This window comes from Lithobates pipiens, unplaced genomic scaffold, assembly GCF_037356315.1.
Source record: "Lithobates pipiens isolate NorthernLeopardFrog02 unplaced genomic scaffold, aLitPip1_a1.2 Scaffold_8, whole genome shotgun sequence".
Taxonomy (NCBI): Eukaryota; Metazoa; Chordata; class Amphibia; order Anura; family Ranidae; genus Lithobates; species Lithobates pipiens.
The window spans coordinates 532,901,903-532,925,228 of record NW_027507903.1 but is presented as its reverse complement, the minus strand read 5'-3'; the positions used below and the strand labels follow the sequence as shown (position 1 = coordinate 532,925,228).

At 41.4% G+C, this 23,326-nt stretch overlaps 17 non-coding genes across 17 annotated transcripts; all 17 read left to right on the top strand.

Annotated features, from left to right (window-relative positions):
- The first annotated feature begins 945 nt into the window (after positions 1-945).
- On the top strand, positions 946-1,038 carry TRNAI-UAU (transfer RNA isoleucine (anticodon UAU)). The gene is given in 2 exon segments: positions 946-983; positions 1,003-1,038. It is a non-coding gene; the product is annotated as a tRNA-Ile (tRNA).
- Positions 1,039-1,454: 416 nt separating this feature from the next.
- On the top strand, positions 1,455-1,527 carry TRNAR-CCU (transfer RNA arginine (anticodon CCU)). Its single transcript has one exon. It is a non-coding gene; the product is annotated as a tRNA-Arg (tRNA).
- A 1,593-nt stretch (positions 1,528-3,120) lies between these two features.
- On the top strand, positions 3,121-3,193 carry TRNAR-CCU (transfer RNA arginine (anticodon CCU)). The gene has a single exon. It is a non-coding gene; the product is annotated as a tRNA-Arg (tRNA).
- Positions 3,194-4,784: 1,591 nt separating this feature from the next.
- Positions 4,785-4,857, top strand: TRNAR-CCU (transfer RNA arginine (anticodon CCU)). The gene has a single exon. It is a non-coding gene; the product is annotated as a tRNA-Arg (tRNA).
- A 1,594-nt stretch (positions 4,858-6,451) lies between these two features.
- On the top strand, positions 6,452-6,524 carry TRNAR-CCU (transfer RNA arginine (anticodon CCU)). Its single transcript has one exon. It is a non-coding gene; the product is annotated as a tRNA-Arg (tRNA).
- Positions 6,525-8,117: 1,593 nt separating this feature from the next.
- TRNAR-CCU (transfer RNA arginine (anticodon CCU)) lies at positions 8,118-8,190 on the top strand. The gene has a single exon. It is a non-coding gene; the product is annotated as a tRNA-Arg (tRNA).
- Positions 8,191-9,781: 1,591 nt separating this feature from the next.
- Positions 9,782-9,854, top strand: TRNAR-CCU (transfer RNA arginine (anticodon CCU)). The gene has a single exon. It is a non-coding gene; the product is annotated as a tRNA-Arg (tRNA).
- Positions 9,855-11,448: 1,594 nt separating this feature from the next.
- On the top strand, positions 11,449-11,521 carry TRNAR-CCU (transfer RNA arginine (anticodon CCU)). The gene has a single exon. It is a non-coding gene; the product is annotated as a tRNA-Arg (tRNA).
- A 1,084-nt stretch (positions 11,522-12,605) lies between these two features.
- On the top strand, positions 12,606-12,698 carry TRNAI-UAU (transfer RNA isoleucine (anticodon UAU)). Its single transcript is given in 2 exon segments — positions 12,606-12,643; positions 12,663-12,698. It is a non-coding gene; the product is annotated as a tRNA-Ile (tRNA).
- Positions 12,699-13,114: 416 nt separating this feature from the next.
- TRNAR-CCU (transfer RNA arginine (anticodon CCU)) lies at positions 13,115-13,187 on the top strand. Its single transcript has one exon. It is a non-coding gene; the product is annotated as a tRNA-Arg (tRNA).
- Positions 13,188-14,780: 1,593 nt separating this feature from the next.
- TRNAR-CCU (transfer RNA arginine (anticodon CCU)) lies at positions 14,781-14,853 on the top strand. Its single transcript has one exon. It is a non-coding gene; the product is annotated as a tRNA-Arg (tRNA).
- Positions 14,854-16,444: 1,591 nt separating this feature from the next.
- On the top strand, positions 16,445-16,517 carry TRNAR-CCU (transfer RNA arginine (anticodon CCU)). Its single transcript has one exon. It is a non-coding gene; the product is annotated as a tRNA-Arg (tRNA).
- Positions 16,518-18,110: 1,593 nt separating this feature from the next.
- TRNAR-CCU (transfer RNA arginine (anticodon CCU)) lies at positions 18,111-18,183 on the top strand. Its single transcript has one exon. It is a non-coding gene; the product is annotated as a tRNA-Arg (tRNA).
- Positions 18,184-19,774: 1,591 nt separating this feature from the next.
- On the top strand, positions 19,775-19,847 carry TRNAR-CCU (transfer RNA arginine (anticodon CCU)). The gene has a single exon. It is a non-coding gene; the product is annotated as a tRNA-Arg (tRNA).
- A 1,594-nt stretch (positions 19,848-21,441) lies between these two features.
- On the top strand, positions 21,442-21,514 carry TRNAR-CCU (transfer RNA arginine (anticodon CCU)). Its single transcript has one exon. It is a non-coding gene; the product is annotated as a tRNA-Arg (tRNA).
- Positions 21,515-22,598: 1,084 nt separating this feature from the next.
- On the top strand, positions 22,599-22,691 carry TRNAI-UAU (transfer RNA isoleucine (anticodon UAU)). Its single transcript is given in 2 exon segments — positions 22,599-22,636; positions 22,656-22,691. It is a non-coding gene; the product is annotated as a tRNA-Ile (tRNA).
- A 416-nt stretch (positions 22,692-23,107) lies between these two features.
- TRNAR-CCU (transfer RNA arginine (anticodon CCU)) lies at positions 23,108-23,180 on the top strand. The gene has a single exon. It is a non-coding gene; the product is annotated as a tRNA-Arg (tRNA).
- The last annotated feature ends 146 nt before the right edge of the window (positions 23,181-23,326 follow it).

The window sequence follows — 23,326 nt, the reverse complement described above, 5'->3', positions numbered from 1 at the left end:
TATCAACTGAATGGAAACTTCTGCAAGATGGCTACAAGTCCTCTTGTCCAAAACCAAATCTCCTGCAATGTTTCTGCCAAACAATATGTTCAACTCCCCACAAAGGAAACGCTGCTTTTATTAGGAAAGAGCTTTGCATTTTCTCCGACATTCTCCAGACATCCCATTGTGGCATGCAAATCCGGTGGCCTAAAATCTTCAAGCAAAAAAGCCACCCTGACAAGTATCGTTGGTAAGCTTAATTTGCAGGAAGGCATTTTATGTCCTTGTTGTGCCAGTTTCAGAAATGTTTTTCCTGATGTATCAACATGTATACGAATAGCAATCAGAATCGCTCCTTAGAGGTGTGCTTCCTTTGCTTCATATGACATGGTGTTGTTGCATTTGTTGAGATTCACACTGATAGCCACTGCTTTGGGACACATTCAGAAGTCTTCTTGCCGCAAGCAGTCAGAAATAGAATCTGACGTGGATCGGCAGATTTTCTGAAAAATAGAGCATCAAAATGCTCAACACAGTTGCTGGATAGTGGCATTTCAAATGTATTAACAACTCTTGTGTTTTATCTGGGTTTACCCACAAACGGACCTTGATCCAAAGGTACTTGGTATTACCTGCCACTTCTTGCTTTACAGTGGATATTTAGTAACTTTTCAAACATGCATGAATATATCCCTAACACGTCACGATAGCAGTTGCAATATCATTTTTTCTTTCAAAAAAGTTCTACTTTTATTTTTTAAATACTGTCCTTGAGCTCCAGTCAAGTGGATTTGGCGGTGTTTTTTTTTTTTTCTAGGAGTACTTATATGCTACCATTTCTTGCTATGAGAGAAAAAATATTCTCTTTTGTCTGGGATAAGCACGATTTTAGGTTTCGGATCACTTGAAGGCCTATTTGAAACCAAGGAGACATGGGTGATGGATTTCCGTGATGGCTTCTGTGCTCCAGTGGCGCAATCGGTCAGCGCGCGGTACTTATATGGCAGTATCTGTTGAGCAATGCCGAGGTTGTGAGTTCGAGCCTCACCTGGAGCATGCAGTTTCTTGCTTTTTGCCTTTATTCATGGAAAATGTAATCTGCACTTGCACCCTATGGCCTGACAACTTTACAACAGGGCAATAAGCGCCCAAAGAAACTCAAGGTTCTTTCCTCAAGGGTGCTTGAATGAGCTGTCTTTCTGTTACACTGACCACATTCTTTAAATTGTGGACCAGAACAGATAAAGAAAATGTGCGCCTTCTACTTGATGAAAAGAGGTGTGGAGAGCTGCGACATGGCTTTTCTCTTTCAGAAAACTCATTCTTCTGACTTTGTAGCTCAAACCGCTTGCAATTCTGTAGCAAGTTTACAAGGGAAAATAAAAACAAAGATTTTGCCACCCTTACCTTGTAAAGTAAGAGAACGGATGCCTTCTGAAAGAAAAAAAAGTCTTTGCTGTCATCTCGCGAAAGCCCCAGTGGCCTAATTGATAAGGCACTGGCCTCCTAAGCCAGGGATTGTGGGTTCGAGTCCCATCTGGGGTGTTTGAGATCTTGCTTGACTCTTTCAAGTCACATCTAAAGCAAGGCTTTAGAATAAAACCTTTAGGAGTTCCCTTTCCTGTTGCCTTAATTAATATGCATGCCTTCTCCTAGTAGAACTCAGATTAGTTCAGCAGCATGCTATCAACTGAATGGAAACTTCTGCAAGATGGCTACAAGTCCTCTTGTCCAAAACCAAATCTCCTGCAATGTTTCTGCCAAACAATATGTTCAACTCCCCACAAAGGAAACGCTGCTTTTATTAGGAAAGAGCTTTGCATTTTCTCCGACATTCTCCAGACATCCCATTGTGGCATGCAAATCCGGTGGCCTAAAATCTTCAAGCAAAAAAGCCACCCTGACAAGTATCGTTGGTAAGCTTAATTTGCAGGAAGGCATTTTATGTCCTTGTTGTGCCAGTTTCAGAAATGTTTTTCCTGATGTATCAACATGTATACGAATAGCAATCAGAATCGCTCCTTAGAGGTGTGCTTCCTTTGCTTCATATGACATGGTGTTGTTGCATTTGTTGAGATTCACACTGATAGCCACTGCTTTGGGACACATTCAGAAGTCTTCTTGCCGCAAGCAGTCAGAAATAGAATCTGACGTGGATCGGCAGATTTTCTGAAAAATAGAGCATCAAAATGCTCAACACAGTTGCTGGATAGTGGCATTTCAAATGTATTAACAACTCTTGTGTTTTATCTGGGTTTACCCACAAACGGACCTTGATCCAAAGGTACTTGGTATTACCTGCCACTTCTTGCTTTACAGTGGATATTTAGTAACTTTTCAAACATGCATGAATATATCCCTAACACGTCACGATAGCAGTTGCAATATCATTTTTTCTTTCAAAAAAGTTCTACTTTTATTTTTTAAATACTGTCCTTGAGCTCCAGTCAAGTGGATTTGGCGGTGTTTTTTTTTTTTCTAGGAGTACTTATATGCTACCATTTCTTGCTATGAGAGAAAAAATATTCTCTTTTGTCTGGGATAAGCACGATTTTAGGTTTCGGATCACTTGAAGGCCTATTTGAAACCAAGGAGACATGGGTGATGGATTTCCGTGATGGCTTCTGTGCTCCAGTGGCGCAATCGGTCAGCGCGCGGTACTTATATGGCAGTATCTGTTGAGCAATGCCGAGGTTGTGCGTTCGAGCCTCACCTGCAGCATGCAGTTTCTTGCTTTTTGCCTTTATTCATGGAAAATGTAATCTGCACTTGCACCCTATGGCCTGAGAACTTTACAACAGGGCAATAAGCGCCCAAAGAAACTCAAGGTTCTTTCCTCAAGGGTGCTTGAATGAGCTGTCTTTCTGTTACACTGACCACATTCTTTAAATTGTGGACCAGAACAGATAAAGAAAATGTGCGCCTTCTACTTGATGAAAAGAGGTGTGGAGAGCTGCGACATGGCTTTTCTCTTTCAGAAAACTCATTCTTCTGACTTTGTAGCTCAAACCGCTTGCAATTCTGTAGCTAGTTTACAAGGGAAAATAAAAACAAAGATTTTGCCACCCTTACCTTGTAAAGTAAGAGAACGGATGCCTTCTGAAAGAAAAAAAAAGTCTTTGCTGTCATCTAGCGAAAGCCCCAGTGGCCTAATGGATAAGGCACTGGCCTCCTAAGCCAGGGATTGTGGGTTCGAGTCCCATCTGGGGTGTTTGAGATCTTGCTTGACTCTTTCAAGTCACATCTAAAGCAAGGCTTTAGAATAAAACCTTTAGGAGTTCCCTTTCCTGTTGCCTTAATTAATATGCGTGCCTTCTCCTAGTAGAACTCAGATTAGTTCAGCAGCATGCTATCAACTGAATGGAAACTTCTGCAAGATGGCTACAAGTCCTCTTGTCCAAAACCAAATCTCCTGCAATGTTTCTGCCAAACAATATGTTCAACTCCCCACAAAGGAAACGCTGCTTTTATTAGGAAAGAGCTTTGCATTTTCTCCGACATTCTCCAGACATCCCATTGTGGCATGCAAATCCGGTGGCCTAAAATCTTCAAGCAAAAAAGCCACCCTGACAAGTATCGTTGGTAAGCTTAATTTGCAGGAAGGCATTTTATGTCCTTGTTGTGCCAGTTTCAGAAATGTTTTTCCTGATGTATCAACATGTATACGAATAGCAATCAGAATCGCTCCTTAGAGGTGTGCTTCCTTTGCTTCATATGACATGGTGTTGTTGCATTTGTTGAGATTCACACTGATAGCCACTGCTTTGGGACACATTCAGAAGTCTTCTTGCCGCAAGCAGTCAGAAATAGAATCTGACGTGGATCGGCAGATTTTCTGAAAAATAGAGCATCAAAATGCTCAACACAGTTGCTGGATAGTGGCATTTCAAATGTATTAACAACTCTTGTGTTTTATCTGGGTTTACCCACAAACGGACCTTGATCCAAAGGTACTTGGTATTACCTGCCACTTCTTGCTTTACAGTGGATATTTAGTAACTTTTCAAACATGCATGAATATATCCCTAACACGTCACGATAGCAGTTGCAATATCATTTTTTCTTTCAAAAAAGTTCTACTTTTATTTTTTAAATACTGTCCTTGAGCTCCAGTCAAGTGGATTTGGCGGTGTTTTTTTTTTTCTAGGAGTACTTATATGCTACCATTTCTTGCTATGAGAGAAAAAATATTCTCTTTTGTCTGGGATAAGCACGATTTTAGGTTTCGGATCACTTGAAGGCCTATTTGAAACCAAGGAGACATGGGTGATGGATTTCCGTGATGGCTTCTGTCCTCCAGTGGCGCAATCGGTCAGCGCGCGGTACTTATATGGCAGTATCTGTTGAGCAATGCCGAGGTTGTGAGTTCGAGCCTCACCTGGAGCATGCAGTTTCTTGCTTTTTGCCTTTATTCATGGAAAATGTAATCTGCACTTGCACCCTATGGCCTGAGAACTTTACAACAGGGCAATAAGCGCCCAAAGAAACTCAAGGTTCTTTCCTCAAGGGTGCTTGAATGAGCTGTCTTTCTGTTACACTGACCACATTCTTTAAATTGTGGACCAGAACAGATAAAGAAAATGTGCGCCTTCTACTTGATGAAAAGAGGTGTGGAGAGCTGCGACATGGCTTTTCTCTTTCAGAAAACTCATTCTTCTGACTTTGTAGCTCAAACCGCTTGCAATTCTGTAGCAAGTTTACAAGGGAAAATAAAAACAAAGATTTTGCCACCCTTACCTTGTAAAGTAAGAGAACGGATGCCTTCTGAAAGAAAAAAAAGTCTTTGCTGTCATCTCGCGAAAGCCCCAGTGGCCTAATTGATAAGGCACTGGCCTCCTAAGCCAGGGATTGTGGGTTCGAGTCCCATCTGGGGTGTTTGAGATCTTGCTTGACTCTTTCAAGTCACATCTAAAGCAAGGCTTTAGAATAAAACCTTTAGGAGTTCCCTTTCCTGTTGCCTTAATTAATATGCATGCCTTCTCCTAGTAGAACTCAGATTAGTTCAGCAGCATGCTATCAACTGAATGGAAACTTCTGCAAGATGGCTACAAGTCCTCTTGTCCAAAACCAAATCTCCTGCAATGTTTCTGCCAAACAATATGTTCAACTCCCCACAAAGGAAACGCTGCTTTTATTAGGAAAGAGCTTTGCATTTTCTCCGACATTCTCCAGACATCCCATTGTGGCATGCAAATCCGGTGGCCTAAAATCTTCAAGCAAAAAAGCCACCCTGACAAGTATCGTTGGTAAGCTTAATTTGCAGGAAGGCATTTTATGTCCTTGTTGTGCCAGTTTCAGAAATGTTTTTCCTGATGTATCAACATGTATACGAATAGCAATCAGAATCGCTCCTTAGAGGTGTGCTTCCTTTGCTTCATATGACATGGTGTTGTTGCATTTGTTGAGATTCACACTGATAGCCACTGCTTTGGGACACATTCAGAAGTCTTCTTGCCGCAAGCAGTCAGAAATAGAATCTGACGTGGATCGGCAGATTTTCTGAAAAATAGAGCATCAAAATGCTCAACACAGTTGCTGGATAGTGGCATTTCAAATGTATTAACAACTCTTGTGTTTTATCTGGGTTTACCCACAAACGGACCTTGATCCAAAGGTACTTGGTATTACCTGCCACTTCTTGCTTTACAGTGGATATTTAGTAACTTTTCAAACATGCATGAATATATCCCTAACACGTCACGATAGCAGTTGCAATATCATTTTTTCTTTCAAAAAAGTTCTACTTTTATTTTTTAAATACTGTCCTTGAGCTCCAGTCAAGTGGATTTGGCGGTGTTTTTTTTTTTTTCTAGGAGTACTTATATGCTACCATTTCTTGCTATGAGAGAAAAAATATTCTCTTTTGTCTGGGATAAGCACGATTTTAGGTTTCGGATCACTTGAAGGCCTATTTGAAACCAAGGAGACATGGGTGATGGATTTCCGTGATGGCTTCTGTGCTCCAGTGGCGCAATCGGTCAGCGCGCGGTACTTATATGGCAGTATCTGTTGAGCAATGCCGAGGTTGTGAGTTTGAGCCTCACCTGGAGCATGCAGTTTCTTGCTTTTTGCCTTTATTCATGGAAAATGTAATCTGCACTTGCACCCTATGGCCTGAGAACTTTACAACAGGGCAATAAGCGCCCAAAGAAACTCAAGGTTCTTTCCTCAAGGGTGCTTGAATGAGCTGTCTTTCTGTTACACTGACCACATTCTTTAAATTGTGGACCAGAACAGATAAAGAAAATGTGCGCCTTCTACTTGATGAAAAGAGGTGTGGAGAGTTGCGACATGGCTTTTCTCTTTCAGAAAACTCATTCTTCTGACTTTGTAGCTCAAACCGCTTGCAATTCTGTAGCAAGTTTACAAGGGAAAATAAAAACAAAGATTTTGCCACCCTTACCTTGTAAAGTAAGAGAACGGATGCCTTCTGAAAGAAAAAAAAAGTCTTTGCTGTCATCTAGCGAAAGCCCCAGTGGCCTAATGGATAAGGCACTGGCCTCCTAAGCCAGGGATTGTGGGTTCGAGTCCCATCTGGGGTGTTTGAGATCTTGCTTGACTCTTTCAAGTCACATCTAAAGCAAGGCTTTAGAATAAAACCTTTAGGACTTCCCTTTCCTGTTGCCTTAATTAATATGCGTGCCTTCTCCTAGTAGAACTCAGATTAGTTCAGCAGCATGCTATCAACTGAATGGAAACTTCTGCAAGATGGCTACAAGTCCTCTTGTCCAAAACCAAATCTCCTGCAATGTTTCTGCCAAACAATATGTTCAACTCCCCACAAAGGAAACGCTGCTTTTATTAGGAAAGAGCTTTGCATTTTCTCCGACATTCTCCACACATCCCATTGTGGCATGCAAATCCGGTGGCCTAAAATCTTCAAGCAAAAAAGCCACCCTGACAAGTATCGTTGGTAAGCTTAATTTGCAGGAAGGCATTTTATGTCCTTGTTGTGCCAGTTTCAGAAATGTTTTTCCTGATGTATCAACATGTATACGAATAGCAATCAGAATCGCTCCTTAGAGGTGTGCTTCCTTTGCTTCATATGACATGGTGTTGTTGCATTTGTTGAGATTCACACTGATAGCCACTGCTTTGGGACACATTCAGAAGTCTTCTTGCCGCAAGCAGTCAGAAATAGAATCTGACGTGGATCGGCAGATTTTCTGAAAAATAGAGCATCAAAATGCTCAACACAGTTGCTGGATAGTGGCATTTCAAATGTATTAACAACTCTTGTGTTTTATCTGGGTTTACCCACAAACGGACCTTGATCCAAAGGTACTTGGTATTACCTGCCACTTCTTGCTTTACAGTGGATATTTAGTAACTTTTCAAACATGCATGAATATATCCCTAACACGTCACGATAGCAGTTGCAATATCATTTTTTCTTTCAAAAAAGTTCTACTTTTATTTTTTAAATACTGTCCTTGAGCTCCAGTCAAGTGGATTTGGCGGTGTTTTTTTTTTTTCTAGGAGTACTTATATGCTACCATTTCTTGCTATGAGAGAAAAAATATTCTCTTTTGTCTGGGATAAGCACGATTTTAGGTTTCGGATCACTTGAAGGCCTATTTGAAACCAAGGAGACATGGGTGATGGATTTCCGTGATGGCTTCTGTGCTCCAGTGGCGCAATCGGTCAGCGCGCGGTACTTATATGGCAGTATCTGTTGAGCAATGCCGAGGTTGTGCGTTCGAGCCTCACCTGCAGCATGCAGTTTCTTGCTTTTTGCCTTTATTCATGGAAAATGTAATCTGCACTTGCACCCTATGGCCTGAGAACTTTACAACAGGGCAATAAGCGCCCAAAGAAACTCAAGGTTCTTTCCTCAAGGGTGCTTGAATGAGCTGTCTTTCTGTTACACTGACCACATTCTTTAAATTGTGGACCAGAACAGATAAAGAAAATGTGCGCCTTCTACTTGATGAAAAGAGGTGTGGAGAGCTGCGACATGGCTTTTCTCTTTCAGAAAACTCATTCTTCTGACTTTGTAGCTCAAACCGCTTGCAATTCTGTAGCTAGTTTACAAGGGAAAATAAAAACAAAGATTTTGCCACCCTTACCTTGTAAAGTAAGAGAACGGATGCCTTCTGAAAGAAAAAAAAAGTCTTTGCTGTCATCTAGCGAAAGCCCCAGTGGCCTAATGGATAAGGCACTGGCCTCCTAAGCCAGGGATTGTGGGTTCGAGTCCCATCTGGGGTGTTTGAGATCTTGCTTGACTCTTTCAAGTCACATCTAAAGCAAGGCTTTAGAATAAAACCTTTAGGAGTTCCCTTTCCTGTTGCCTTAATTAATATGCGTGCCTTCTCCTAGTAGAACTCAGATTAGTTCAGCAGCATGCTATCAACTGAATGGAAACTTCTGCAAGATGGCTACAAGTCCTCTTGTCCAAAACCAAATCTCCTGCAATGTTTCTGCCAAACAATATGTTCAACTCCCCACAAAGGAAACGCTGCTTTTATTAGGAAAGAGCTTTGCATTTTCTCCGACATTCTCCAGACATCCCATTGTGGCATGCAAATCCGGTGGCCTAAAATCTTCAAGCAAAAAAGCCACCCTGACAAGTATCGTTGGTAAGCTTAATTTGCAGGAAGGCATTTTATGTCCTTGTTGTGCCAGTTTCAGAAATGTTTTTCCTGATGTATCAACATGTATACGAATAGCAATCAGAATCGCTCCTTAGAGGTGTGCTTCCTTTGCTTCATATGACATGGTGTTGTTGCATTTGTTGAGATTCACACTGATAGCCACTGCTTTGGGACACATTCAGAAGTCTTCTTGCCGCAAGCAGTCAGAAATAGAATCTGACGTGGATCGGCAGATTTTCTGAAAAATAGAGCATCAAAATGCTCAACACAGTTGCTGGATAGTGGCATTTCAAATGTATTAACAACTCTTGTGTTTTATCTGGGTTTACCCACAAACGGACCTTGATCCAAAGGTACTTGGTATTACCTGCCACTTCTTGCTTTACAGTGGATATTTAGTAACTTTTCAAACATGCATGAATATATCCCTAACACGTCACGATAGCAGTTGCAATATCATTTTTTCTTTCAAAAAAGTTCTACTTTTATTTTTTAAATACTGTCCTTGAGCTCCAGTCAAGTGGATTTGGCGGTGTTTTTTTTTTTCTAGGAGTACTTATATGCTACCATTTCTTGCTATGAGAGAAAAAATATTCTCTTTTGTCTGGGATAAGCACGATTTTAGGTTTCGGATCACTTGAAGGCCTATTTGAAACCAAGGAGACATGGGTGATGGATTTCCGTGATGGCTTCTGTCCTCCAGTGGCGCAATCGGTCAGCGCGCGGTACTTATATGGCAGTATCTGTTGAGCAATGCCGAGGTTGTGAGTTCGAGCCTCACCTGGAGCATGCAGTTTCTTGCTTTTTGCCTTTATTCATGGAAAATGTAATCTGCACTTGCACCCTATGGCCTGAGAACTTTACAACAGGGCAATAAGCGCCCAAAGAAACTCAAGGTTCTTTCCTCAAGGGTGCTTGAATGAGCTGTCTTTCTGTTACACTGACCACATTCTTTAAATTGTGGACCAGAACAGATAAAGAAAATGTGCGCCTTCTACTTGATGAAAAGAGGTGTGGAGAGCTGCGACATGGCTTTTCTCTTTCAGAAAACTCATTCTTCTGACTTTGTAGCTCAAACCGCTTGCAATTCTGTAGCAAGTTTACAAGGGAAAATAAAAACAAAGATTTTGCCACCCTTACCTTGTAAAGTAAGAGAACGGATGCCTTCTGAAAGAAAAAAAAGTCTTTGCTGTCATCTCGCGAAAGCCCCAGTGGCCTAATTGATAAGGCACTGGCCTCCTAAGCCAGGGATTGTGGGTTCGAGTCCCATCTGGGGTGTTTGAGATCTTGCTTGACTCTTTCAAGTCACATCTAAAGCAAGGCTTTAGAATAAAACCTTTAGGAGTTCCCTTTCCTGTTGCCTTAATTAATATGCATGCCTTCTCCTAGTAGAACTCAGATTAGTTCAGCAGCATGCTATCAACTGAATGGAAACTTCTGCAAGATGGCTACAAGTCCTCTTGTCCAAAACCAAATCTCCTGCAATGTTTCTGCCAAACAATATGTTCAACTCCCCACAAAGGAAACGCTGCTTTTATTAGGAAAGAGCTTTGCATTTTCTCCGACATTCTCCAGACATCCCATTGTGGCATGCAAATCCGGTGGCCTAAAATCTTCAAGCAAAAAAGCCACCCTGACAAGTATCGTTGGTAAGCTTAATTTGCAGGAAGGCATTTTATGTCCTTGTTGTGCCAGTTTCAGAAATGTTTTTCCTGATGTATCAACATGTATACGAATAGCAATCAGAATCGCTCCTTAGAGGTGTGCTTCCTTTGCTTCATATGACATGGTGTTGTTGCATTTGTTGAGATTCACACTGATAGCCACTGCTTTGGGACACATTCAGAAGTCTTCTTGCCGCAAGCAGTCAGAAATAGAATCTGACGTGGATCGGCAGATTTTCTGAAAAATAGAGCATCAAAATGCTCAACACAGTTGCTGGATAGTGGCATTTCAAATGTATTAACAACTCTTGTGTTTTATCTGGGTTTACCCACAAACGGACCTTGATCCAAAGGTACTTGGTATTACCTGCCACTTCTTGCTTTACAGTGGATATTTAGTAACTTTTCAAACATGCATGAATATATCCCTAACACGTCACGATAGCAGTTGCAATATCATTTTTTCTTTCAAAAAAGTTCTACTTTTATTTTTTAAATACTGTCCTTGAGCTCCAGTCAAGTGGATTTGGCGGTGTTTTTTTTTTTTTCTAGGAGTACTTATATGCTACCATTTCTTGCTATGAGAGAAAAAATATTCTCTTTTGTCTGGGATAAGCACGATTTTAGGTTTCGGATCACTTGAAGGCCTATTTGAAACCAAGGAGACATGGGTGATGGATTTCCGTGATGGCTTCTGTGCTCCAGTGGCGCAATCGGTCAGCGCGCGGTACTTATATGGCAGTATCTGTTGAGCAATGCCGAGGTTGTGAGTTTGAGCCTCACCTGGAGCATGCAGTTTCTTGCTTTTTGCCTTTATTCATGGAAAATGTAATCTGCACTTGCACCCTATGGCCTGAGAACTTTACAACAGGGCAATAAGCGCCCAAAGAAACTCAAGGTTCTTTCCTCAAGGGTGCTTGAATGAGCTGTCTTTCTGTTACACTGACCACATTCTTTAAATTGTGGACCAGAACAGATAAAGAAAATGTGCGCCTTCTACTTGATGAAAAGAGGTGTGGAGAGTTGCGACATGGCTTTTCTCTTTCAGAAAACTCATTCTTCTGACTTTGTAGCTCAAACCGCTTGCAATTCTGTAGCAAGTTTACAAGGGAAAATAAAAACAAAGATTTTGCCACCCTTACCTTGTAAAGTAAGAGAACGGATGCCTTCTGAAAGAAAAAAAAAGTCTTTGCTGTCATCTAGCGAAAGCCCCAGTGGCCTAATGGATAAGGCACTGGCCTCCTAAGCCAGGGACTGTGGGTTCGAGTCCCATCTGGGGTGTTTGAGATCTTGCTTGACTCTTTCAAGTCACATCTAAAGCAAGGCTTTAGAGTAAAACCTTTAGGACTTCCCTTTCCTGTTGCCTTAATTAATATGCATGCCTTCTCCTAGTAGAACTCAGATTAGTTCAGCAGCATGCTATCAACTGAATGGAAACTTCTGCAAGATGGCTACAAGTCCTCTTGTCCAAAACCAAATCTCCTGCAATGTTTCTGCCAAACAATATGTTCAACTCCCCACAAAGGAAACGCTGCTTTTATTAGGAAAGAGCTTTGCATTTTCTCCGACATTCTCCAGACATCCCATTGTGGCATGCAAATCCGGTGGCCTAAAATCTTCAAGCAAAAAAGCCACCCTGACAAGTATCGTTGGTAAGCTTAATTTGCAGGAAGGCATTTTATGTCCTTGTTGTGCCAGTTTCAGAAATGTTTTTCCTGATGTATCAACATGTATACGAATAGCAATCAGAATCGCTCCTTAGAGGTGTGCTTCCTTTGCTTCATATGACATGGTGTTGTTGCATTTGTTGAGATTCACACTGATAGCCACTGCTTTGGGACACATTCAGAAGTCTTCTTGCCGCAAGCAGTCAGAAATAGAATCTGACGTGGATCGGCAGATTTTCTGAAAAATAGAGCATCAAAATGCTCAACACAGTTGCTGGATAGTGGCATTTCAAATGTATTAACAACTCTTGTGTTTTATCTGGGTTTACCCACAAACGGACCTTGATCCAAAGGTACTTGGTATTACCTGCCACTTCTTGCTTTACAGTGGATATTTAGTAACTTTTCAAACATGCATGAATATATCCCTAACACGTCACGATAGCAGTTGCAATATCATTTTTTCTTTCAAAAAAGTTCTACTTTTATTTTTTAAATACTGTCCTTGAGCTCCAGTCAAGTGGATTTGGCGGTGTTTTTTTTTTTTTCTAGGAGTACTTATATGCTACCATTTCTTGCTATGAGAGAAAAAATATTCTCTTTTGTCTGGGATAAGCACGATTTTAGGTTTCGGATCACTTGAAGGCCTATTTGAAACCAAGGAGACATGGGTGATGGATTTCCGTGATGGCTTCTGTGCTCCAGTGGCGCAATCGGTCAGCGCGCGGTACTTATATGGCAGTATCTGTTGAGCAATGCCGAGGTTGTGAGTTCGAGCCTCACCTGGAGCATGCAGTTTCTTGCTTTTTGCCTTTATTCATGGAAAATGTAATCTGCACTTGCACCCTATGGCCTGAGAACTTTACAACAGGGCAATAAGCGCCCAAAGAAACTCAAGGTTCTTTCCTCAAGGGTGCTTGAATGAGCTGTCTTTCTGTTACACTGACCACATTCTTTAAATTGTGGACCAGAACAGATAAAGAAAATGTGCGCCTTCTACTTGATGAAAAGAGGTGTGGAGAGCTGCGACATGGCTTTTCTCTTTCAGAAAACTCATTCTTCTGACTTTGTAGCTCAAACCGCTTGCAATTCTGTAGCAAGTTTACAAGGGAAAATAAAAACAAAGATTTTGCCACCCTTACCTTGTAAAGTAAGAGAACGGATGCCTTCTGAAAGAAAAAAAAGTCTTTGCTGTCATCTCGCGAAAGCCCCAGTGGCCTAATTGATAAGGCACTGGCCTCCTAAGCCAGGGATTGTGGGTTCGAGTCCCATCTGGGGTGTTTGAGATCTTGCTTGACTCTTTCAAGTCACATCTAAAGCAAGGCTTTAGAATAAAACCTTTAGGAGTTCCCTTTCCTGTTGCCTTAATTAATATGCATGCCTTCTCCTAGTAGAACTCAGATTAGTTCAGCAGCATGCTATCAACTGAATGGAAACTTCTGCAAGATGGCTACAAGTCCTCTTGTCCAAAACCAAATCTCCTGCAATGTTTCTGCCAAACAATATGTTCAACTCCCCACAAAGGAAACGCTGCTTTTATTAGGAAAGAGCTTTGCATTTTCTCCGACATTCTCCAGACATCCCATTGTGGCATGCAAATCCGGTGGCCTAAAATCTTCAAGCAAAAAAGCCACCCTGACAAGTATCGTTGGTAAGCTTAATTTGCAGGAAGGCATTTTATGTCCTTGTTGTGCCAGTTTCAGAAATGTTTTTCCTGATGTATCAACATGTATACGAATAGCAATCAGAATCGCTCCTTAGAGGTGTGCTTCCTTTGCTTCATATGACATGGTGTTGTTGCATTTGTTGAGATTCACACTGATAGCCACTGCTTTGGGACACATTCAGAAGTCTTCTTGCCGCAAGCAGTCAGAAATAGAATCTGACGTGGATCGGCAGATTTTCTGAAAAATAGAGCATCAAAATGCTCAACACAGTTGCTGGATAGTGGCATTTCAAATGTATTAACAACTCTTGTGTTTTATCTGGGTTTACCCACAAACGGACCTTGATCCAAAGGTACTTGGTATTACCTGCCACTTCTTGCTTTACAGTGGATATTTAGTAACTTTTCAAACATGCATGAATATATCCCTAACACGTCACGATAGCAGTTGCAATATCATTTTTTCTTTCAAAAAAGTTCTACTTTTATTTTTTAAATACTGTCCTTGAGCTCCAGTCAAGTGGATTTGGCGGTGTTTTTTTTTTTTCTAGGAGTACTTATATGCTACCATTTCTTGCTATGAGAGAAAAAATATTCTCTTTTGTCTGGGATAAGCACGATTTTAGGTTTCGGATCACTTGAAGGCCTATTTGAAACCAAGGAGACATGGGTGATGGATTTCCGTGATGGCTTCTGTGCTCCAGTGGCGCAATCGGTCAGCGCGCGGTACTTATATGGCAGTATCTGTTGAGCAATGCCGAGGTTGTGCGTTCGAGCCTCACCTGCAGCATGCAGTTTCTTGCTTTTTGCCTTTATTCATGGAAAATGTAATCTGCACTTGCACCCTATGGCCTGAGAACTTTACAACAGGGCAATAAGCGCCCAAAGAAACTCAAGGTTCTTTCCTCAAGGGTGCTTGAATGAGCTGTCTTTCTGTTACACTGACCACATTCTTTAAATTGTGGACCAGAACAGATAAAGAAAATGTGCGCCTTCTACTTGATGAAAAGAGGTGTGGAGAGCTGCGACATGGCTTTTCTCTTTCAGAAAACTCATTCTTCTGACTTTGTAGCTCAAACCGCTTGCAATTCTGTAGCTAGTTTACAAGGGAAAATAAAAACAAAGATTTTGCCACCCTTACCTTGTAAAGTAAGAGAACGGATGCCTTCTGAAAGAAAAAAAAAGTCTTTGCTGTCATCTAGCGAAAGCCCCAGTGGCCTAATGGATAAGGCACTGGCCTCCTAAGCCAGGGATTGTGGGTTCGAGTCCCATCTGGGGTGTTTGAGATCTTGCTTGACTCTTTCAAGTCACATCTAAAGCAAGGCTTTAGAATAAAACCTTTAGGAGTTCCCTTTCCTGTTGCCTTAATTAATATGCGTGCCTTCTCCTAGTAGAACTCAGATTAGTTCAGCAGCATGCTATCAACTGAATGGAAACTTCTGCAAGATGGCTACAAGTCCTCTTGTCCAAAACCAAATCTCCTGCAATGTTTCTGCCAAACAATATGTTCAACTCCCCACAAAGGAAACGCTGCTTTTATTAGGAAAGAGCTTTGCATTTTCTCCGACATTCTCCAGACATCCCATTGTGGCATGCAAATCCGGTGGCCTAAAATCTTCAAGCAAAAAAGCCACCCTGACAAGTATCGTTGGTAAGCTTAATTTGCAGGAAGGCATTTTATGTCCTTGTTGTGCCAGTTTCAGAAATGTTTTTCCTGATGTATCAACATGTATACGAATAGCAATCAGAATCGCTCCTTAGAGGTGTGCTTCCTTTGCTTCATATGACATGGTGTTGTTGCATTTGTTGAGATTCACACTGATAGCCACTGCTTTGGGACACATTCAGAAGTCTTCTTGCCGCAAGCAGTCAGAAATAGAATCTGACGTGGATCGGCAGATTTTCTGAAAAATAGAGCATCAAAATGCTCAACACAGTTGCTGGATAGTGGCATTTCAAATGTATTAACAACTCTTGTGTTTTATCTGGGTTTACCCACAAACGGACCTTGATCCAAAGGTACTTGGTATTACCTGCCACTTCTTGCTTTACAGTGGATATTTAGTAACTTTTCAAACATGCATGAATATATCCCTAACACGTCACGATAGCAGTTGCAATATCATTTTTTCTTTCAAAAAAGTTCTACTTTTATTTTTTAAATACTGTCCTTGAGCTCCAGTCAAGTGGATTTGGCGGTGTTTTTTTTTTTCTAGGAGTACTTATATGCTATCATTTCTTGCTATGAGAGAAAAAATATTCTCTTTTGTCTGGGATAAGCACGATTTTAGGTTTCGGATCACTTGAAGGCCTATTTGAAACCAAGGAGACATGGGTGATGGATTTCCGTGATGGCTTCTGTCCTCCAGTGGCGCAATCGGTCAGCGCGCGGTACTTATATGGCAGTATCTGTTGAGCAATGCCGAGGTTGTGAGTTCGAGCCTCACCTGGAGCATGCAGTTTCTTGCTTTTTGCCTTTATTCATGGAAAATGTAATCTGCACTTGCACCCTATGGCCTGAGAACTTTACAACAGGGCAATAAGCGCCCAAAGAAACTCAAGGTTCTTTCCTCAAGGGTGCTTGAATGAGCTGTCTTTCTGTTACACTGACCACATTCTTTAAATTGTGGACCAGAACAGATAAAGAAAATGTGCGCCTTCTACTTGATGAAAAGAGGTGTGGAGAGCTGCGACATGGCTTTTCTCTTTCAGAAAACTCATTCTTCTGACTTTGTAGCTCAAACCGCTTGCAATTCTGTAGCAAGTTTACAAGGGAAAATAAAAACAAAGATTTTGCCACCCTTACCTTGTAAAGAAAGAGAACGGATGCCTTCTGAAAGAAAAAAAAGTCTTTGCTGTCATCTCGCGAAAGCCCCAGTGGCCTAATTGATAAGGCACTGGCCTCCTAAGCCAGGGATTGTGGGTTCGAGTCCCATCTGGGGTGTTTGAGATCTTGCTTGACTCTTTCAAGTCACATCTAAAGCAAGGCTTTAGAATAAAACCTTTAGGAGTTCCCTTTCCTGTTGCCTTAATTAATATGCATGCCTTCTCCTAGTAGAACTCAGATTAGTTCAGCAGCATGCTATCAACTGAATGGAAACTTCTGCAAGATGGCTACAAGTCCTCTTGTCCAAAACCAAATCTCCTGCAATGTTTCTGCCAAACAATATGTTCAACTCCCCACAAAGGAAACGCTGCTTTTATTAGGAAAGAGCTTTGCATTTTCTCCGACATTCTCCAGACATCCCATTGTGGCATGCAAATCCGGTGGCCTAAAATCTTCAAGCAAAAAAGCCACCCTGACAAGTATCGTTGGTAAGCTTAATTTGCAGGAAGGCATTTTATGTCCTTGTTGTGCCAGTTTCAGAAATGTTTTTCCTGATGTATCAACATGTATACGAATAGCAATCAGAATCGCTCCTTAGAGGTGTGCTTCCTTTGCTTCATATGACATGGTGTTGTTGCATTTGTTGAGATTCACACTGATAGCCACTGCTTTGGGACACATTCAGAAGTCTTCTTGCCGCAAGCAGTCAGAAATAGAATCTGACGTGGATCGGCAGATTTTCTGAAAAATAGAGCATCAAAATGCTCAACACAGTTGCTGGATAGTGGCATTTCAAATGTATTAACAACTCTTGTGTTTTATCTGGGTTTACCCACAAACGGACCTTGATCCAAAGGTACTTGGTATTACCTGCCACTTCTTGCTTTACAGTGGATATTTAGTAACTTTTCAAACATGCATGAATATATCCCTAACACGTCACGATAGCAGTTGCAATATCATTTTTTCTTTCAAAAAAGTTCTACTTTTATTTTTTAAATACTGTCCTTGAGCTCCAGTCAAGTGGATTTGGCGGTGTTTTTTTTTTTTCTAGGAGTACTTATATGCTACCATTTCTTGCTATGAGAGAAAAAATATTCTCTTTTGTCTGGGATAAGCACGATTTTAGGTTTCGGATCACTTGAAGGCCTATTTGAAACCAAGGAGACATGGGTGATGGATTTCCGTGATGGCTTCTGTGCTCCAGTGGCGCAATCGGTCAGCGCGCGGTACTTATATGGCAGTATCTGTTGAGCAATGCCGAGGTTGTGCGTTCGAGCCTCACCTGCAGCATGCAGTTTCTTGCTTTTTGCCTTTATTCATGGAAAATGTAATCTGCACTTGCACCCTATGGCCTGAGAACTTTACAACAGGGCAATAAGCGCCCAAAGAAACTCAAGGTTCTTTCCTCAAGGGTGCTTGAATGAGCTGTCTTTCTGTTACACTGACCACATTCTTTAAATTGTGGACCAGAACAGATAAAGAAAATGTGCGCCTTCTACTTGATGAAAAGAGGTGTGGAGAGCTGCGACATGGCTTTTCTCTTTCAGAAAACTCATTCTTCTGACTTTGTAGCTCAAACCGCTTGCAATTCTGTAGCTAGTTTACAAGGGAAAATAAAAACAAAGATTTTGCCACCCTTACCTTGTAAAGTAAGAGAACGGATGCCTTCTGAAAGAAAAAAAAAGTCTTTGCTGTCATCTAGCGAAAGCCCCAGTGGCCTAATGGATAAGGCACTGGCCTCCTAAGCCAGGGATTGTGGGTTCGAGTCCCATCTGGGGTGTTTGAGATCTTGCTTGACTCTTTCAAGTCACATCTAAAGCAAGGCTTTAGAATAAAACCTTTAGGAGTTCCCTTTCCTGTTGCCTTAATTAATATGCGTGTCTTCTCCTAGTAGAACTCAGATTAGTTCAGCAGCATGCTATCAACTGAATGGAAACTTCTGCAAGATGGCTACAAGTCCTCTTGTCCAAAACCAAATCTCCTGCAATGTTTCTGCCAAACAATATGTTCAACTCCCCACAAAGGAAACGCTGCTTTTATTAGGAAAGAGCTTTGCATTTTCTCCGACATTCTCCAGACATCCCATTGTGGCATGCAAATCCGGTGGCCTAAAATCTTCAAGCAAAAAAGCCACCCTGACAAGTATCGTTGGTAAGCTTAATTTGCAGGAAGGCATTTTATGTCCTTGTTGTGCCAGTTTCAGAAATGTTTTTCCTGATGTATCAACATGTATACGAATAGCAATCAGAATCGCTCCTTAGAGGTGTGCTTCCTTTGCTTCATATGACATGGTGTTGTTGCATTTGTTGAGATTCACACTGATAGCCACTGCTTTGGGACACATTCAGAAGTCTTCTTGCCGCAAGCAGTCAGAAATAGAATCTGACGTGGATCGGCAGATTTTCTGAAAAATAGAGCATCAAAATGCTCAACACAGTTGCTGGATAGTGGCATTTCAAATGTATTAACAACTCTTGTGTTTTATCTGGGTTTACCCACAAACGGACCTTGATCCAAAGGTACTTGGTATTACCTGCCACTTCTTGCTTTACAGTGGATATTTAGTAACTTTTCAAACATGCATGAATATATCCCTAACACGTCACGATAGCAGTTGCAATATCATTTTTTCTTTCAAAAAAGTTCTACTTTTATTTTTTAAATACTGTCCTTGAGCTCCAGTCAAGTGGATTTGGCGGTGTTTTTTTTTTTCTAGGAGTACTTATATGCTACCATTTCTTGCTATGAGAGAAAAAATATTCTCTTTTGTCTGGGATAAGCACGATTTTAGGTTTCGGATCACTTGAAGGCCTATTTGAAACCAAGGAGACATGGGTGATGGATTTCCGTGATGGCTTCTGTCCTCCAGTGGCGCAATCGGTCAGCGCGCGGTACTTATATGGCAGTATCTGTTGAGCAATGCCGAGGTTGTGAGTTCGAGCCTCACCTGGAGCATGCAGTTTCTTGCTTTTTGCCTTTATTCATGGAAAATGTAATCTGCACTTGCACCCTATGGCCTGAGAACTTTACAACAGGGCAATAAGCGCCCAAAGAAACTCAAGGTTCTTTCCTCAAGGGTGCTTGAATGAGCTGTCTTTCTGTTACACTGACCACATTCTTTAAATTGTGGACCAGAACAGATAAAGAAAATGTGCGCCTTCTACTTGATGAAAAGAGGTGTGGAGAGCTGCGACATGGCTTTTCTCTTTCAGAAAACTCATTCTTCTGACTTTGTAGCTCAAACCGCTTGCAATTCTGTAGCAAGTTTACAAGGGAAAATAAAAACAAAGATTTTGCCACCCTTACCTTGTAAAGTAAGAGAACGGATGCCTTCTGAAAGAAAAAAAAGTCTTTGCTGTCATCTCGCGAAAGCCCCAGTGGCCTAATTGATAAGGCACTGGCCTCCTAAGCCAGGGATTGTGGGTTCGAGTCCCATCTGGGGTGTTTGAGATCTTGCTTGACTCTTTCAAGTCACATCTAAAGCAAGGCTTTAGAATAAAACCTTTAGGAGTTCCCTTTCCTGTTGCCTTAATTAATATGCATGCCTTCTCCTAGTAGAACTCAGATTAGTTCAGCAGCATGCTATCAACTGAATGGAAACTTCTGCAAGATGGCTACAAGTCCTCTTGTCCAAAACCAAATCTCCTGCAATGTTTCTGCCAAACAATATGTTCAACTCCCCACAAAGGAAACGCTGCTTTTATTAGGAAAGAGCTTTGCATTTTCTCCGACATTCTCCAGACATCCCATTGTGGCATGCAAATCCGGTGGCCTAAAATCTTCAAGCAAAAAAGCCACCCTGACAAGTATCGTTGGTAAGCTTAATTTGCAGGAAGGCATTTTATGTCCTTGTTGTGCCAGTTTCAGAAATGTTTTTCCTGATGTATCAACATGTATACGAATAGCAATCAGAATCGCTCCTTAGAGGTGTGCTTCCTTTGCTTCATATGACATGGTGTTGTTGCATTTGTTGAGATTCACACTGATAGCCACTGCTTTGGGACACATTCAGAAGTCTTCTTGCCGCAAGCAGTCAGAAATAGAATCTGACGTGGATCGGCAGATTTTCTGAAAAATAGAGCATCAAAATGCTCAACACAGTTGCTGGATAGTGGCATTTCAAATGTATTAACAACTCTTGTGTTTTATCTGGGTTTACCCACAAACGGACCTTGATCCAAAGGTACTTGGTATTACCTGCCACTTCTTGCTTTACAGTGGATATTTAGTAACTTTTCAAACATGCATGAATATATCCCTAACACGTCACGATAGCAGTTGCAATATCATTTTTTCTTTCAAAAAAGTTCTACTTTTATTTTTTAAATACTGTCCTTGAGCTCCAGTCAAGTGGATTTGGCGGTGTTTTTTTTTTTTTCTAGGAGTACTTATATGCTACCATTTCTTGCTATGAGAGAAAAAATATTCTCTTTTGTCTGGGATAAGCACGATTTTAGGTTTCGGATCACTTGAAGGCCTATTTGAAACCAAGGAGACATGGGTGATGGATTTCCGTGATGGCTTCTGTGCTCCAGTGGCGCAATCGGTCAGCGCGCGGTACTTATATGGCAGTATCTGTTGAGCAATGCCGAGGTTGTGAGTTTGAGCCTCACCTGGAGCATGCAGTTTCTTGCTTTTTGCCTTTATTCATGGAAAATGTAATCTGCACTTGCACCCTATGGCCTGAGAACTTTACAACAGGGCAATAAGCGCCCAAAGAAACTCAAGGTTCTTTCCTCAAGGGTGCTTGAATGAGCTGTCTTTCTGTTACACTGACCACATTCTTTAAATTGTGGACCAGAACAGATAAAGAAAATGTGCGCCTTCTACTTGATGAAAAGAGGTGTGGAGAGTTGCGACATGGCTTTTCTCTTTCAGAAAACTCATTCTTCTGACTTTGTAGCTCAAACCGCTTGCAATTCTGTAGCAAGTTTACAAGGGAAAATAAAAACAAAGATTTTGCCACCCTTACCTTGTAAAGTAAGAGAACGGATGCCTTCTGAAAGAAAAAAAAAGTCTTTGCTGTCATCTAGCGAAAGCCCCAGTGGCCTAATGGATAAGGCACTGGCCTCCTAAGCCAGGGACTGTGGGTTCGAGTCCCATCTGGGGTGTTTGAGATCTTGCTTGACTCTTTCAAGTCACATCTAAAGCAAGGCTTTAGAATAAAACCTTTAGGACTTCCCTTTCCTGTTGCCTTAATTAATATGCATGCCTTCTCCTAGTAGAACTCAGATTAGTTCAGCAGCATGCTATCAACTGAATGGAAACTTCTGCAAGATGGCTACAAGTCCTCTTGTCCAAAACCAAATCTCCTGCAATGTTTCTGCCAAACAATATGTTCAACTCCCCACAAAGGAAACGCTGCTTTTATTAGGAAAGAGCTTTGCATTTTCTCCGACATTCTCCAGACATCCCATTGTGGCATGCAAATCCGGTGGCCTAAAATCTTCAAGCAAAAAAGCCACCCTGACAAGTATCGTTGGTAAGCTTAATTTGCAGGAAGGCATTTTATGTCCTTGTTGTGCCAGTTTCAGAAATGTTTTTCCTGATGTATCAACATGTATACGAATAGCAATCAGAATCGCTCCTTAGAGGTGTGCTTCCTTTGCTTCATATGACATGGTGTTGTTGCATTTGTTGAGATTCACACTGATAGCCACTGCTTTGGGACACATTCAGAAGTCTTCTTGCCGCAAGCAGTCAGAAATAGAATCTGACGTGGATCGGCAGATTTTCTGAAAAATAGAGCATCAAAATGCTCAACACAGTTGCTGGATAGTGGCATTTCAAATGTATTAACAACTCTTGTGTTTTATCTGGGTTTACCCACAAACGGACCTTGATCCAAAGGTACTTGGTATTACCTGCCACTTCTTGCTTTACAGTGGATATTTAGTAACTTTTCAAACATGCATGAATATATCCCTAACACGTCACGATAGCAGTTGCAATATCATTTTTTCTTTCAAAAAAGTTCTACTTTTATTTTTTAAATACTGTCCTTGAGCTCCAGTCAAGTGGATTTGGCGGTGTTTTTTTTTTTTTCTAGGAGTACTTATATGCTACCATTTCTTGCTATGAGAGAAAAAATATTCTCTTTTGTCTGGGATAAGCACGATTTTAGGTTTCGGATCACTTGAAGGCCTATTTGAAACCAAGGAGACATGGGTGATGGATTTCCGTGATGGCTTCTGTGCTCCAGTGGCGCAATCGGTCAGCGCGCGGTACTTATATGGCAGTATCTGTTGAGCAATGCCGAGGTTGTGAGTTCGAGCCTCACCTGGAGCATGCAGTTTCTTGCTTTTTGCCTTTATTCATGGAAAATGTAATCTGCACTTGCACCCTATGGCCTGAGAACTTTACAACAGGGCAATAAGCGCCCAAAGAAACTCAAGGTTCTTTCCTCAAGGGTGCTTGAATGAGCTGTCTTTCTGTTACACTGACCACATTCTTTAAATTGTGGACCAGAACAGATAAAGAAAATGTGCGCCTTCTACTTGATGAAAAGAGGTGTGGAGAGCTGCGACATGGCTTTTCTCTTTCAGAAAACTCATTCTTCTGACTTTGTAGCTCAAACCGCTTGCAATTCTGTAGCAAGTTTACAAGGGAAAATAAAAACAAAGATTTTGCCACCCTTACCTTGTAAAGTAAGAGAACGGATGCCTTCTGAAAGAAAAAAAAGTCTTTGCTGTCATCTCGCGAAAGCCCCAGTGGCCTAATTGATAAGGCACTGGCCTCCTAAGCCAGGGATTGTGGGTTCGAGTCCCATCTGGGGTGTTTGAGATCTTGCTTGACTCTTTCAAGTCACATCTAAAGCAAGGCTTTAGAATAAAACCTTTAGGAGTTCCCTTTCCTGTTGCCTTAATTAATATGCATGCCTTCTCCTAGTAGAACTCAGATTAGTTCAGCAGCATGCTATCAAC